A 16,902-nucleotide genomic window follows, 5' to 3' on the forward strand; every position below is an offset into this window, starting at 1 on the left:
CTTCCATATTAGTTATTATAGCTGAAATGGATGTATATATGTAATATAGTAGTTACTCAAATGGATGTATCTAGGATTGAAATACGTCTACATACATCCATTTCAGCGAGAAATAATATGAGACGGAGGGACTACTCACTACTCAACATTTTCCATGCAGTGCATCTGTATCCGTTTAAATTAGGTCATCACCACAAATTGCCGCTACATTGCAGGAAACAAGCTCATGCATACACTAATGTAGGGTATGAAAGGTATGAATGTAGCTTAATTTTCTTGTACTCTGTCAACTGCCACGTGTGCATTGACGGTCTGTTTTAAAATAATCTGTGGAGTGACATCAGAGAAAACGAAAGTGAAAACAAGTATGGGGATTAGATCGACCTTTATCTAAACCTAGATAGCCTGTTTAGCTAGCAGCTTAATTAGGTGCAATGCAACAAGGAGTACTTATATCATTGGGTCGTTGTGCATACAGGTACCTGCTTTATAGATATAAGCTCACCAAATAGAACAAACAATCAGTAAGACATATTCATCATCGACATTGTGATTGGTCCAATAACTCTCACATGCTACATGTTGTGACTTGCATATTGGATCCAAGTTTGCAAATTAGGAACAACTCTTGCAGAATCGTCATATCGGCAGCCTCCAGAACGTGTATGGAGGACTTTTCATCGTAAGTTTGCATGCTGCCGAGTCAGTGTGCAAACTCAGAATCAGCTAAAACAGAGGCTCCAAAATTTTCATGTGGGTGGGACCCGTTGTCATAGACTATAACTTTTTCTTCCCTGATTCTCCACCCACGCACGCAGAGCAAGCAGAAATTAACACAGACCATTTCATTCATAGGTAGGGGCGGAAAATTTAAAACATCGCGACTTAGATTCATAGAACTACTAATATTAAACTACTAAACCTACAACTAAACTAGCTGTGGCAGGGACGACGACAAGACTTCCCAACGTGGGACGTGCCGATGAAGAATGCGGCATTGGACACCTCAATATCGTGAAACGAGTGAGGATGGCCTCGCCCCATGCCGGCCATGTGCGCAGGATGAAATTTCGAGCCGCAATAGTGAACAAACGGGACAGTGTGGTGTCGGTGGGAATGACACCTATGGGATCACGGAAATCCCTATTACGGTTGCGGGCGCGGGGTCGTGAGAAGAGCGGGATCAGCAATCAGCACAAGCATACGGGTCGTTTACCCAGGTTCGGGCCGCGAGGATGCGTAATACCCTAGTCCTGCTTTGGTGTCTATTTGAGTGTTCTTGGAGTTCTTGAGCTAGCTACGATGAGTGTAACTTGTCCAAGGGTCCGAATCCTTCTCCTGGATGCCTTGGCCCTCCTTGTATAGTCAAGGGGATCACGACTGTGGCACACAGGAGGTGGCATCAGTATACAGTGTCTAAGCTTATCGCTTAGCCATTACGGGACAAGACGCATTTAATGCGCCTCTTAGGTGTCCCCCTCACTTTATCGGGACGGAAACCAGCCCCCGTCCCGTCCGTCGCCGCCCCACCTCGCTCCGACACGCGTCCAGGCCAGAGATGCGCATGGTGCCATGTAGGCTGGCAAGCTGCTGAGGTGGCGCGGTGGTAGGGCCTTCACCAAGATTTGCATGCCACCACGTAGGCACGCGCTGAGTTGGCCTGGAAGCCTCATGTCGACACGTAGGTGCCTGCCTAGCTGGTGGGCTGGCAGCTGCATGGGAGCGGCGGTGGAGACTTGGCGGGTGTGGGCCTGGCCATGGCCCCACGGATGTCCTCGGCAAGGGCCTTGCCGGGGCCCCGGCAAGGGTCTTGCCATGGCGTCATGGTCGTCCCCGGCAAGGATCTTGCCGGAGGTCTTGTGGGTTTCCCCGGCACGGATCTCGCTGAGGTTTGTCGTCTTCTAATCCCCATCTGACTTAAAGTGTTCATGATCTTCACAAAAATCTGCATGCCATCATGGAGGTGCCTCCCGAGCCTTGGTTTCAATGTGGTTGATGACGTTGGAAACCTCGGGCAAGGGCGGCGCCTCCGCTGGTGTTGGGCGAGTTGCCCTAGCAAGATTCTTGCCGGGGTTGCGGAGGCCGCCCCGACAAGGGTCTTTCCGGGGGAGTCCACCTCGCCCTCTTGGTCCTTGTGTCTCGGTCTTGGCGTTTCTTTGACCGGCTTGTGGCTTCGGCCTCCTTCCCTTGCCTTTCCAAGTGTGGCCTCGGGCGTGGCTCTGACTACCCGTGCATAGGTAGACGGGTGCAGAGTAGAACCCCTACTTATGTACATAGACAGTAGCCCCAGGGCCTGGGCCACACATAAGCGCGACGCGTTGTTGGGCTAGGCCCAGAACGGTGCGTGGGCAGGCAGGGCCGGCTTTGACTATGGTAATCCTTCATCCGCTGCGCTTCCCCAAGATTCGCGTTGAATGCGTGACATGGGGATCGCGCGTGGGGTGACCTAAGCGTGCTTGCGACATCCTGTGGTGAATAGTAAAGAGGCGGCTTGCGGCCCTTTAAGACCGCGGGGCCATTGCTCATTTACGCTTTCTGCTCTGGAATCGTCGCTCCACGCATCCCACTACGCCCGCCCCTTGCGCCACATACGCCGCATGAGGGCGGGTGACAGGCGCGCGGAATATGGGAAGACGTGCGCGCGTGGGTCGATACCCACGCGCCTTCAATTGGGCGGGGAGGGCGGTCAACGGCCTCGCCCGTTGTCGTCTTAATGAGCTGGGTTGGTTGAGAGGGGCGGCCGAGCCCTGACCCCGCCCCTTTATAAGGAGAGGAGCGGGAGGGATGGCACCCTTCAGTCACTCGCCATCCGCCTCCTCCCACTCTTGCTTCTTCCTTCCCTCTGCCATGGCGAGAGGGCGTGTTGATGCTTCGATGGTGGCGGCGAGGGTCTCTGCTCAACAGCGTGCCGCTCCTCCCCAAGAGCTCGTGGCAGCGGAGCCGGCCGTGAGGGGAAGGGGGAGGGGGCGAGGCCGAGGCTGCCGTGGTGCTCAGGGAAGAGGAGGACGGGGCGGCGCATCAGCCTCACCTCCGGCAGCGGTCCTTCCTCCAATGGAGGGCCACGTCGGGGACCAGCCCTGCGAGTTCTTCATCAGGATGCGCCGGCCGGCGCGTCATCGTCTTCGTCTCCCTACTCCATTCGCTCGGGTGATGGAGCTCGACCCGCCGCAGGCGCTGAGACTGCATATGAGGGGCTGTGGGAATAGCGGCACATGGGCCGATGTCGATTTCCCAGCCCCTCATGTCATGTATCTCCATCGCGGTGGAAAACCTTCACTCACATCCACAGCCTGACGACGGGGCTCATTCTCTACTTCAAGCTAATGGAGAATGGCCTCCTCACCATCAAGGTCTTCGGCGACTTCAGAACTCGCCTGAAGTGCTGCGTTGAGAGCTCCTCGGATGACGAAGACTCATCCTCGAGCGAGAGTGATGAGGAGGACAGCGGCAGCGACGACGAGGGTAGCAGGCAAGAGGATGACGGGTCCGACTAGGTGTCGGACCTGCCGCCCAAGGCGGTGCCGGCAGCAGCAGCATCTGCACCGGGCCCCTTCTCCTTGTGGGGCCGTCTCCTTGAACTTCTTGGGGTTGCCTCCCTGGGCGGCTGGTGCGGGAAGGCCGGAGAAGGCGAAGAAGACGGGTGGCGGGTGGAGTACGATGGCACCGACGCCTTCGTAGCATATTGACGGACCGCTGCCTCATCTTCCAGCTCTTCTTCCAGCACCGCCATCACCAGCCCTCTCTTAGGCGGCCGCCGACATGTTCTCTTGGCGCCTTCTGCTGCTCGTACCTTGCCTAGGTGCTCCTTTTGCCCTCTTGTCTTCTTGTTCCGTTTCTTGAGGAGAGCGACAAGAAAGGGATTACGAGCATCTTATCTCTTTTTAGCTTGTAAGCCTACGGGTCTTAGTTAGATTTAAAACTTGTAATCCCCTTGCTCATGTTTACATTCTGTACGGACTGTACCTGTCTGTGGTGTATTAATGAAAAAGGGTGTTTGCCGGGTTCTTTGTGCGTGAGCAAAGCTCATACCAAGGAACAAATCCTTGTTACTTTTAATGTAAATATTGTCGCCCGCCAACAGGCCTTGCCGCCCCCTTTCTTCATTCGACCATACTCGCGCTCTCGGCGGAGACATGGGTGAAGTAGGGTTAAGCCCTACGCTTGCTTCCTCACCACCGCGGCTACAACCAGACCCCAACCCACACTAGTAGAAAAAGGGGCAAATCTGAGACACATTAGTGCCGGTTTGATTTTGAGCCGACACTAATGTGTCCATTAGTGCCGGTTCCAATGGCTAGCCGGCCGCTCTCATTAGTACCGGTTCGTGGCGAACCTTTAGCACCGGTTCGTGCCACGAACCGGTACTAAAGAGAGTGGTGGCAGGATGTTGTCAGTCTGGGGCCCGTCCAGCACACGAACCGGTACTAAAGGTCGACGTACATAAACCCTTCGTCCACCCGAGCCACTCTATTCTTCCCCTTTCCCCTCACTTCCTCTGTTCTTCACCTCTCTTCCTCGAGCTCCTCACAAATTTTGCCCAAAATTTGTCAGATTTGAAGGCCCCCATCCAATGATCACAAAGGTTAGCAACTTTGTCCTTTCAACTCTCATTGCTAGATTAGCTCTTGCAATGCTTTGTATAGTGATTAATTTGGGAGGAATTATATTTGCTAGTATTTGATTTATATGCAATTTGTGGTTAAAAATAACACTTAGTTTGCATATGTAGGTGTGGTTTACTTAGTGCCTGAGGGAGTCCTGGACTAGGGGGTGTCCGGATAGCCGAACTATCATCATCGGCCGGACTCCAAGACTATGAAGATACAAGATTGAAGACTTCGTCCCGTGTCCGGATGGGACTTTCCTTGGCGTGGAAGGCAAGCTTGGCGATACGGATATGTAGATCTCCTACCTTTGTAACCGACTTTGTGTAACCCTATCCCTCTCCGGTGTCTATATAAACCGGATGGTTTTAGCCCGTAGAACAATAACAACAATCATACCATAGGCTAGCTTCTAGGGTTTAGCCTTCTTGATCTCGTGGTAGATCTACTCTTGTAATACCCACATCATCAATATAAATCAAGGAGGACGTAGGGTTTTACCTCCATCAAGAGGGCCCGAACCTGGGTAAAACATCGTGTCCCTTGTCTCCTGTTACCATCCGCCTAGACGCACAGTTCGGGACCCCCTACCCGAGATCCGCCAGTTTTGACACCGACATTGGTGCTTTCATTGAGAGTTCCTCTGTGGAGTCACAATCAGGAAGGATGCCTCTTCCCGTCTTTAAAGACGGTACCATTGCCAAAGGAGATTTGGCCGCCGGTCAAGCTATCCGGCTGGGTGGTTTTCTTATAACTGCCTGTCCGGCCACCGCTTCGACGATGACCTCTCGGGTCATCAAAAGCGATCTTTGCATTAACTCGGAATTCGCCGAGCAGCTGGATCCGATGGAGCTCTCCTCCATAAACGAGCTCTTGGATCGCATTGCCGCCCTGGGAGTCGCTACAGACTATGATCAGATTGGGCTTAAAATTGATCTGAGAGAAATTAACTCTCCCCAGGCTACCCACCATGTTGCTGTGGTAGAAGAACAACACGGCGACTCTTCCCCCATATTAAGAACCAGTTATGTCCGGATCCCCGATCCCTCCATGCCGGATTCCCGCGGAGGGACGGACGTCAATCGAGTACTGAACCTAAAGTCAGGCAGCGGACTAGATTCGTTGGACGACCTCCAGCAATCCAAGCTTCCAAATCCGGAAATTTCTCGGCCTTTGAGCCTCAGATTGGGCGGGGCTCTAAATTTAGTTCCACCCGCCCACCCAAACACAAGCGATCTATCTCAAATACGGCAAGAGCCCGATGAAATAGTACATCATTACTGGGCCAGATTCCTCCTGGTTATGGACAGGATAAAGGACTGCCATGAGGAAAGCGCAATCTCTATTTTCTGCAATAATTGCACGGACAAGGGAATCATGAATGCCATAAGTCATCGCGAGGTCACGCGCTTCGCCGACCTGGCGACCATAGTACGAAAATACTGTGCAATGGAGAGTGCCTGGAAAACCGAAACTAGATTTAGGGACAATCCGACCCTGAACACAACCTTAGTCCGGAATAAAAGGGTGCACAACACTAAAGCACCTGGGTCAAAAACCAAAAAGCAAAAACCCCCCAAAGGGTACGGAACCGTACTGGAAGAATGGCTCAGCGGACCCTGCAACATATCAGCGCATGATTCAGACATGTCTGGCTACCCAGATTGGCAAAACAGTGGAGGCATATGTAGACGATGTGGTCGTCAATACCAAACACGTCGAAACTCTAATAGACGATTTGAGGCTCACATTCGACAACCTCCGAGCATATGACATTAAGCTTAACCCGAAAAAAATGTGTTTTCGATGTACCAGCCGGAAAGCTCTTGGGCTTCATTGTATCCGGTAAAGGAATTGAAGCAAACCCAGCCAAGATCCGAGCTCTCTCACAATTGGACATCCCAAAAGACCTCAAACAAATACAAAAATTGACTGGATGCGTGGCGGCCCTAAGCCGCTTCATCTCCCGTTTGGGAGAAAAGGCATTGCCCCTCTACCGCCTCCTCAGGCGCACCGAACACTTCGAATGGACGGATGCTGCCACAGCCAGACTCGAAGACATAAAGGCCATACTGGCCACAAATCTGGTCCTGGCCGCGCCCAACTTGGGCGAACCAATGTTGTTATATATCACGACAACACATCAAGTTGTAAGCGCGGTGCTCGTCGTCGAACGAGAAACAGAAGGGCACAAATTCCCTCTTCAAAAACCAGTGTACTACGTATCCACTGTCCTAACTCCATGTAAGTCCCGGTACCCACATTATCAAAAGATAGCGTACACGGTGTTCATGGCATCCCGGAAGCTACGACACTACTTTCAAGAGTGTTCGATAACAGTGGCCTCCGAAGTACCTCTCAACGACATCATAAACAATCGCGACGCGACGGGCAGGATTGCAAAATGGGCCATTGAGCTTTTACCATTCGATATAGCCTACAAACCGCGGCGAGCTATTAAGTCGCAAGTTTTGGCTGACTTCATCACCGAATGGACTGAAGCCGAACTCCCTAAAGAGTACAACGCATACTCCAATTGGATTATGCACTTCGACGGCTCTAAAATGTTGGCCGGCTTGGGGGCTGGCGTCCTGTTAATGTCCCCAACCGGAGATACAGTCCAATACGTACTTCAAATAATGTACACGGACTCCAACAACGCAGCCGAATACGAGGCCCTTCTACATGGTCTCCGGATGGCCATCTCCATGGGCATTCAACGCCTAGTGGTCCGCGGGGATTCAAACCTCGCAATATCCCAAGTAAATGGAGACTTTGACGCCAAGGATCCGAAAATGGCAGCCTACCGTAACGTCGTCTTAAAAATGTCAGCTCGGTTCGAAGGACTCGAATTCCACCACGTAGCCCGGGACAACAACCAGGCAGCCGACGTGTTGGCATGCATCGGCGCAAAACGCGACGCCGTCCCTCCAAACATCTTCCTGGAGCGGCTCTTTAAGCCATCCGTACTATGGGAAGAGGAGTCCGGAAATAGCAACCCGGAACCAACCGCGCCACCCAACACGAAACATTCTGACACAATCGGTGGCTTAGCCAATGAAATAACACCCTCAGCCCATGAAATAATGGCAGTAATCGCCCCGTGGACGGAACCATTCCAAGCCTACTTAACTAGGCAAGAACTTCCCGAAGACCAAAATGAGGCCCGCTGCATAGTTTGGCGATCTAAAGCCTACAAGGTCCATGAGGGAGAACTTTATAAGAAAAGCACAACCGGAGTCCTTCAAAGGTGTATCTCCGAAGAGGAAGGGCGAAATCTCCTGGCTGAAATTCACGCCGGACTCGGTGGGCACCACGCCGCAGCCCGGGCCCTCGTAGGCAAGGCCTTCCGTACAGGATTTTATTGGCCAACTGCCCGGGCAGATGCTCAGGACTTAGTCCAATGATGCGTCGATTGCCAGCTCTTTGCTAATCAAAGCCACATGCCACCCACCGCCCTCAAAACTATACCCATCACCTGGCCGTTCGCGGTCTGGGGGCTTGATATGGTTGGACCCCTTAATGGGGGAACCCACAAGCAAAAATACCTATTGGTCATGGTGGACAAATTCACCAAATGGATAGAGGCCAAGCCAGTTAAAACGGCCGAATCCGGACCCGTGATAGACTTCATATCTGGGGTAGTACACCGTTATGGTGTCCCCCACAGCATCATCACTGATAACGGCATGAACTTCACGGCCGACGAGGTTAAACTCTGGTGCAAAAATATGGGCATCAAGCTCGACTACGCTTCAGTCTATCACCCCCAAACTAACGGTCAAGTCGAGCGAGCAAATGGTCTAATCATGAGCGGCATCAAACCCAGACTAGTGCGGTCCCTCAAGGAATCTAACACATACTGGGTAGAGGAGCTCGACTCTGTACTCTGGGGGCTGCGGACCACGCCAAACCGCACTACCGGATTCACACCATTTTTTATGGTGTACGGCGCAGAAGCAGTTCTGCCCTGCGATATAATTCATGACTCACCTCGCGTGCACATGTACGAAGAAAGAGAAGCCGAGTTGGATCGGCAGGACAGTTTGGACGCCTTAGAGGAGGAGCGGGACGTGGCAAAAGCTCGTTCCGCATTCTATCAACAGTAGGCTCGAAGATATCAAAGCAGAGAAGTACGGGCCAAAACTTACAATGTTGGCGAACTTGTTCTATGCCTGCTGGACAAGAAAAAGGACAAACTTAAGCGCAAGTGGGAAGGCCCCTTCATCATCGACCAAGTCCTGACCGGCGGAGCATACCGTCTACGTAACGCATCTGACAACCGACTCGAGCCAAACCCATGGAACGCAGCTCGTCTCCGAAGATTCTACGCCTAACGCCGGACTCAGAGTTCGTCTCCCTCCTCCATCCACATTTTACATTTTCACTGTCTCTTGTCCCCCTCCTTCTTCCCACTTTATTTTCAATGCCTTTGATAGGCTGATTTGCGCATTGTTCGCACTCACTTGATGTGCTCCTAGCACTCATTATACCTGGGGGCTTCTTTAACAGAAGCTTATTTATACGGGCTTCATGCCCAACACATGTGTCATACTTCCGCATGTACCTTTTATTCACCATTATATGCATCGATATGACTTCAGTTTTGGCCAAGCTGGGTTGCCTGGCTCCTGTGCTTACCCCTACGTTCCTGATTGTTTGGCTAGGAGGTAAAGGGAGCACCTCTGCGATTATTACTGTCGGGTCAGCCGGATGTGTACCTCAGACTGGGTGAAGCCGAAAGCTAGCGTTCTTAAGAGAATATTCGGTCGGTGACTTGTAAGATGATTTATTACTTATTTAACTTATCTGCCCCCAGATGCTTTTTCTGCTCTTTTCGCAGTGTGGGCATGCACTTTAGGGCATGCCTCCCAGGGAAAGGAACCCCTAACGGAACTATTCTCCCTGGAAGATGTTTCTGTTGGGGAACGTTGCAGAAAATTAAATTTTTTCCTACGGTTTCACCAAGATCCATCTATGAGTTCATCTAAGCAACGAGTCTAGGGAGAGAGTTTGCATCTACATACCACTTGTAGATCGCGTGCGGAAGCTTGCAAGGTGATGATGTAGTCGTACTCGACGTGATCCAAATCACCGATGACCAGCGCCAAACGGACAGCACCTCCGCGTTCAACACACGTACGGAACAGCCACGTCTCCTCCTTCTTGATCCAGCTAGGAAGGGAGGAGAGGTTGAGGGAGATGGCACCAGCAGCAGCACGACGGCGTGGTGTTGATGGAGCTGCAGTACTCCGGCAGAGCTTCGCTAAGCACTATGGAGGTGGAGGAGGTGTTGGGGAGGGAGAAGGAGGCAACCAAAGGCCAGGGCGTTCAGGTATGAAGTCCCTCCTCTCCCCCACTATATATAGGGGTGCCAAAGGGGGGTGGCCGGCCCTAGGAGATCCAATCTCCTAGGGGGTGCGGCGGCCAAGGGGGGTTTTCCCTCCCCCCAAGGCACCTAGGAGGTGCCTTACCCTCCTAGGACTCTTGCCCCCTTAAACCCTAGGCGCATGGGACTATGTGGGGCTGGTGCCCTTGGCCCATTAGGCCAAGGCGCACCCCCCTACAGCCCATGTGGCCCCCCGGGACAGGTGGACCCACCCGGTGGACCCCCGGGACCCTTCCGGTGGTCCCGGTACAATACCGATAACCCCGAAACTTGTCCCGATGCCCGAAACAGGACTTCCCATATATAAATCTTTACCTCCGGACCATTCCGGAACTCCTCGTGACGTCCGGGATCTCATCCGGGACTCCGAACAACATTCGGGTTACTGCATATACATATCCCTATAACCCTAGCGTAACTGAACCTTAAGTGTGTAGACCCTACGGGTTCGGGAGACATGCAGACATGACCGAGACTCTCTCAGTCAATAACCATCAGCGGGATCTGGATACCCATGATGGCTCCCACATGCTCCTCGATGTTGTCATCGAATGAACCACTATGTCGAGGATTCGATCAAACCCTGTATGCAATTCCCTTTGTCAATCGGTACGTTACTTGCCCGAGACTCGATCGTCGGTATCCCAATACCTTGTTCAGTCTCGTTACCGGCAAGTCACTTTACTCGTACCGTAATGCATGATCCCGTGTCCAACACCTTGGTCACATTGAGCTCAATATGATGATGCATTACCGAGTGGGCCCAGAGATACCTCTCCGTCATACGGAGTGACAAATCCCAGTCTCGATCCGTGTCAACCCAACAGCTACTTTCGGAGATACCTGTAATGCACCTTTATAGTCACCCAGTTACGTTGTGACGTTTGGTACACCCAAGGCACTCTTACGGTATCCGGGAGTTACACGATCTCATGGTCGAAGGAAGAGATACTTGACACTTGCAAAGCTCTAGCAAAACGAACTACACGATCTTTTATGCTATGCTTAGGATTGGGTCTTGTCCATCACATCATTCTCCTAATGATGTGATCCCGTTATCAACGACATCCAATGTCCATAGTCAGGAAACCATGACTATCTGTTGATCACAACGAGCTGGTCAACTAGAGGCTTACCAGGGACATTGTGTTGTCTAAGTATTCACACGTGTATTACGATTTCCGGATAATACAGTTATAGCATGAATAAAAGACAATTATCATGAACAATGAAATATAATAATACTTTTATTATTGCCTCTAGGGCATATTTCCAATAGTCTCCCACTTGCACTAGAGTCACTAATCTAGTTACATTGTGATGAATCGAACACCCATAGAGTTCTGGTGTTGATCATGTTTTGCACGCGAGAGAGGTTTAGTCAGCGGATCTGCGACATTCAGATCCGTGTGCACTTTGCAAATCTCTATGTCTCCATCTTGAACATTTTCACGGATGGAGTTGAAACGACGCTTGATGTGCCTGGTCTTCTTTTGAAACCTGGGCTCCTTTGCGAGGGCAATAGCTCCAGTGTTGTCATAGAAGAGTTTGATCGGCCCCGACGCATTGGGTATGACTCCTAGTTCGGTGATGAACTCCTTCACCCAAATCGCTTCATGTGCTGCCTCCGAGGCTGCCATGTACTCCGCTTCACACGTAGATCCCGCCACGACGCTCTGCTTGCAGCTGCACCAGCTTACTGCTCCACCATTCAACATATACACGTATCCGGTTTGTGACTTAGAGTCATCCAGATCTGAGTCGAAGCTAGCGTCGACGTAACCCTTTACGACGAGCTCTTCGTCTCCTCCATAAACGAGAAACATGTCCTTTGTCCTTTTCAGGTACTTCAGGATATTCTTGACCGCTGTCCAGTGTTCCTTGCCGGGATTACTTTGATATCTAGCTACCAAACTTACGGCAAGGTTTACATCGGGTCTGGTACACAGCATGGCATACATAATAGATCCTATGGCTGAAGCATAGGGGATGACACTCATCTCTTCTTTATCTTTTGCCGTGGTCGGTGACTGAGCTGAGCTCAGTCTCATACCTTGTAACATAGGCAAGAACCCCTTCTTGGACTGATCCATTCTGAATCTCTTCAAAATCTTATCAAGGTATGTGCTTTGTGAAAGACCTATGAGGCGTCTCGATCTATCTCTATAGATCTTGATGCCTAATATATAAGCAGCTTCTCCAAGGTCCTTCATTGAAAAACACTTATTCAAGTAGGCCTTAATGCTGTCCAGAAATTCTATATTATTTCCCATCAGGAGTATGTCATCTACATATAATATGAGAAATGCTACAGAGCTCCCACTCACTTTCTTGTAAACGCAGGCTTCTCCATAAGTCTGCATAAACCCAAACGCTTTGATCATCTCATCAAAGCGAATGTTCCAACTCCGAGATGCTTGCACCAGTCCATAAATGGATCGCTGGAGCTTGCATACTTTGTTAGCGTTCCGAGGATCGACAAAACCTTCCGGCTGCATCATATACAGTTCTTCCTTAAGATGCCCGTTAAGGAATGCTGTTTTGACGTCCATCTGCCATATCTCATAGTCATAGTATGCGGCAATTGCTAACATGATTCGGACGGACTTTAGCTTCGCTACGGGAGAGAATGTCTCGTCGTAGTCAATCCCTTGAACCTGTCGGCAACCCTTAGCGACAAGTCGAGCTTTATAGATGGTAACATTACCATCCGCATCCGTCTTCTTCTTAAAGATCCATTTGTTTTCTATCGCTCGCCGATCATCGGGCAAGTCTGTCAAAGTCCATACTTTGTTTTCATACATGGATTCTATCTCGGACTTCATGGCTTCAAGCCATTTGTTGGAATCCGGGCCCGCCATTGCTTCTTCATAGTTCGAAGGTTCATTGTTGTCTAACAACATGATTTCCAGGACAGGGTTGCCGTACCACTCTGGTGCGGAACGTGTCCTTGTGGACCTACGAAGTTCAGCAGTAACTTGATCCGAAGTACCTTGATCATTATCATGGTTTTCCTCTTCAGTTGGTGTGGGCATCACAGGAACGGTTTCCTGTGCTGCGTCACTATCCCGCTTAAGAGGTAGTACTTCATCGAGTTCTACTTTCCTCCCACTTACTTCTTTCGAGAGAAACTCTTTTTCCAGAAAGCATCCGTTCTTGGCAACAAAGATCTTGCCTTCGGATCTTAAGTAGAAGGTATACCCTACAGTTTCCTTAGGGTATCCTATGAATACGCATTTTTCCGACTTGGGTTCGAGCTTTTCAGGTTGAAGTTTCTTGACATAAGCTTCGCATCCCCAAACTTTTAGAAACGACAGCTTAGGTTTCTTTCCAAACCATAATTCATACGGTGTCGTCTCAATGGATTTAGACGGTGTCCTATTTAAAGTGAATGTAGCTGTCTCTAGAGCGTATCCCCAAAATGATAGCGGTAAATCGGTAAGAGACATCATAGACCGCACCATATCCAACAGAGTGCGATTACGACGTTCGGACACACCGTTTCGCTGAGGTGTTCCAGGCGGCGTGAGCTGTGAAACGATTCCACATTTCTTTAAGTGTGTACCAAATTCGTGACTTAAGTATTCTCCTCCACGATCTGATCGTAAGAATTTTATCTTTCGGTCACGTTGATTCTCCACCTCATTCTGAAATTCCTTGAACTTTTCAAAGGTCTCAGACTTGTGTTTCATTAAGTAGACATACCCATATCTACTCAAGTCATCTGTGAGAGTGAGAACATAACGATATCCTCCGCGAGCCTCAACGCTCATTGGACCGCACACATCGGTATGTATGATTTCCAACAAGTTGGTTGCTCGCTCCATTGTTCCAGAGAACGGAGTCTTGGTCATTTTGCCCAAGAGGCATGGTTCGCACGTGTCAAACGATTCATAATCAAGAGACTCTAAAAGTCCATCGGCATGGAGCTTCTTCATGCGCTTGACACCAATGTGACCAAGGCGGCAGTGCCACAAGTATGTGGGACTATCGTTATCAACTTTAAATCTTTTGGCATCTACACTATGAACATGTGTAATATTACGCTCGAGATTCATTAAGAATAAACCATTGACCATCGGAGCATGACCATAAAAATATCTCTCATATAAATCGAACAACCATTATTCTCAGACTTAAATGAGTAGCCATCTCGTATTAAACGAGATCCAGATACAATGTTCATGCTCAAACTTGGCACTAAATAACAATTATTAAGGTTCAAAACTAATCCCGTAGGTAAATGTAGAGGCAGCGTGCCGACGGCGATCACATCGACTCTGGAACCATTCCCGACGCGCATCGTCACCTCGTCCTTCGCCAGTCTCCGTTTATTCCGCAGCTCCTGCTGTGAGTTACAAATATGAGCAACGGCACCGGTATCAAATACCCAGGAGTTACTACGAGTACTGGTAAGGTACACATCAATCACATGTATATCAAATATACCTTTGGTGTTGCCGGCCTTCTTATCCGCTAAGTATTTGGGGCAGTTCCGCTTCCAGTGACCCTTCCCCTTGCAATAAAAGCACTCAGTCTCAGGCTTGGGTCCATTCTTTGACTTCTTCCCGGTAACTGGCTTACCAGGCGCGGCAACATCTTTGCCGTCCTTCTTGAAGTTCTTCTTACCCTTGCCCTTCTTGAACTTAGTGGTCTTATTGACCATCAACACTTGATGTTCTTTCTTGATTTCAGCCTCTGCTGACTTCAGCATCGAGAACACTTCAGGAATGGTCTTTTCCATTCCCAGCATGTTGTAGTTCATCACAAAGCTCTTGTAGCTTGGTGGGAGAGACTGGAGGATTCTGTCAATGACCGCCTCATCTGGGAGGTTAATGTTCAGCTGGGTCATACGGTTGTGCAACCCAGACATCTTCAGGATGTGCTCACTGACAGAACTGTTCTCCTCCATCTTACAACTGTAGAACTTGTCGGAGACATCATATCTCTCGACCCGGGCATGAGCTTGAAAAACTAGTTTCAGCTCTTCGAACATCTCATATGCTCCGTGATGCTCAAAACGCTTTTGGAGCCCCGGTTCTAAGCTGTAAAGCATGCCGCACTGAACGAGGGAGTAATCATCAGCGCGAGACTGTCAAGCATTCATAATGTCTTGGTTCTCTGGGACGGGAGCGTCACCTAGCGGTCCTTCTAGGACATATTGTTTCCTGGCAGCTATGAGGATAATCCTCAGGTTCCGGACCCAGTCCGTATAGTTGCTGCCATCATCTTTCAGCTTGGTTTTCTCTAGGAACGCGTTGAAGTTCATGTTGACATTAGCGTTGGCCATTGATCTACAAGACATATTTGCAAAGGTTTTAGACTAAGTTCATGATAATAAAGTTCTAATCAAATTATGAACTCCCACTTAGATTAGACATCCCTTTAGTCATCTAAGTGTTACACGATCCGAGTCGACTAGTCCGTGTCCGATCATCACGTGAGACAGACTAGTCATCGTCGGTGAACATTTTCATGTTGATCGTATCTTCCATACGACTCGTGTTCGACCTTTCGGTCTCCGTGTTCCGAGGCCATGTCTGCACATGCTAGGCTCGTCAAGTTAACCCTAAGTGTTTTCGCTGTGTAAAACTGTCTTACACCCGTTGTATGTGAACGTAAGAATCCATCACACCCGATCATCACGTGGTGCTTAGAAACGACGAACTGTAGCAACGGTGCACAGTTAGGGGAGAACACTTCTTGAAATTTTATAAGGGATCATCTTATTTACTACCGTCGTCCTAAGTAAACAAGATGCATAATACATAATAAACATCACATGCAATTATATAGTTGTGACATGATATGGCCAATATCATATAGCTCCATTGATCTTCATCTTCGGGGCTCCATGATCATCTTGTCACCGGCTTGACACCATGATCTCCATCATTATGATCTCCATCATCGTGTCTTCATGAAGTTGTCACGCCAACGACTACTTTTACTTCTATGACTAACGTTTAGCAATAAAGTAAAGTAGTTTACATGACGTTATTCAATGACACGCAGGTCATACAAAAAATAATGACAACTCCTATGGCTCCTGCCGGTTGTCATACTCATCGACATGCAAGTCGTGAATCCTATTACAAAGAACATGATCTCATACATCACAATTCATCATTCATCACAACTTCTGGCCATATCACATCACATGATCAATCGCTGCAAAAACAAGTTAGACGTCCTCTAATTGTTGTTGCATCTTTTACGTGGCTGCAATTGGGTTCTAGCAAGAACGTTTTCTTACCTACGAATCACCACAACGTGATTTTGTCAACTTCTATTTACCCTTCATAAGGGCCCTGTTCATCGATTCCGCTCCAACTAAGGTGGGAGAGACAGACACCCGCCAGCCACCTTATGCAACTTGTGCATGTCAGTCGGTGGAACCGGTCTCACGTAAGTGTACGTGTAAGGTTGGTCCGGGCCGCTTCATCCCACAATACCGTTGAGCAAGAAAAGACTAGTAGAGGCAAGTAAGATGACAAAATCCACGCCCACAACAAAGTTGTGTTCTACTCGTGCAAAGAGAACTACGCAGAGACCTAGCTCATGATGCCACTGTTGGGGAACGTTGCAGAAAATTAAAATTTTTCCTACGGTTTCACCAAGATCCATCTATGAGTTCATCTAAGCAACGAGTCTAGGGAGAGAGTTTGCATCTACATACCACTTGTAGATCGCGTGCGGAAGCTTGCAAGGTGATGATGTAGTCGTACTCGACGTGATCCAAATCACCGATGACCAGCGCCAAACGGACGGCACCTCCGCGTTCAACACACGTACGGAACAGCCACGTCTCCTCCTTCTTGATCCAGCAAGGAAGGGAGGAGAGGTTGAGGGAGATGGCACCAGCAGCAGCACGACGGCGTGGTGTTGATGGAGCTGCAGTACTCCGGC

This window comes from Triticum aestivum, chromosome 3B (genome assembly GCF_018294505.1).
Source record: "Triticum aestivum cultivar Chinese Spring chromosome 3B, IWGSC CS RefSeq v2.1, whole genome shotgun sequence".
NCBI classification, from domain to species: Eukaryota; Viridiplantae; Streptophyta; class Magnoliopsida; order Poales; family Poaceae; genus Triticum; species Triticum aestivum.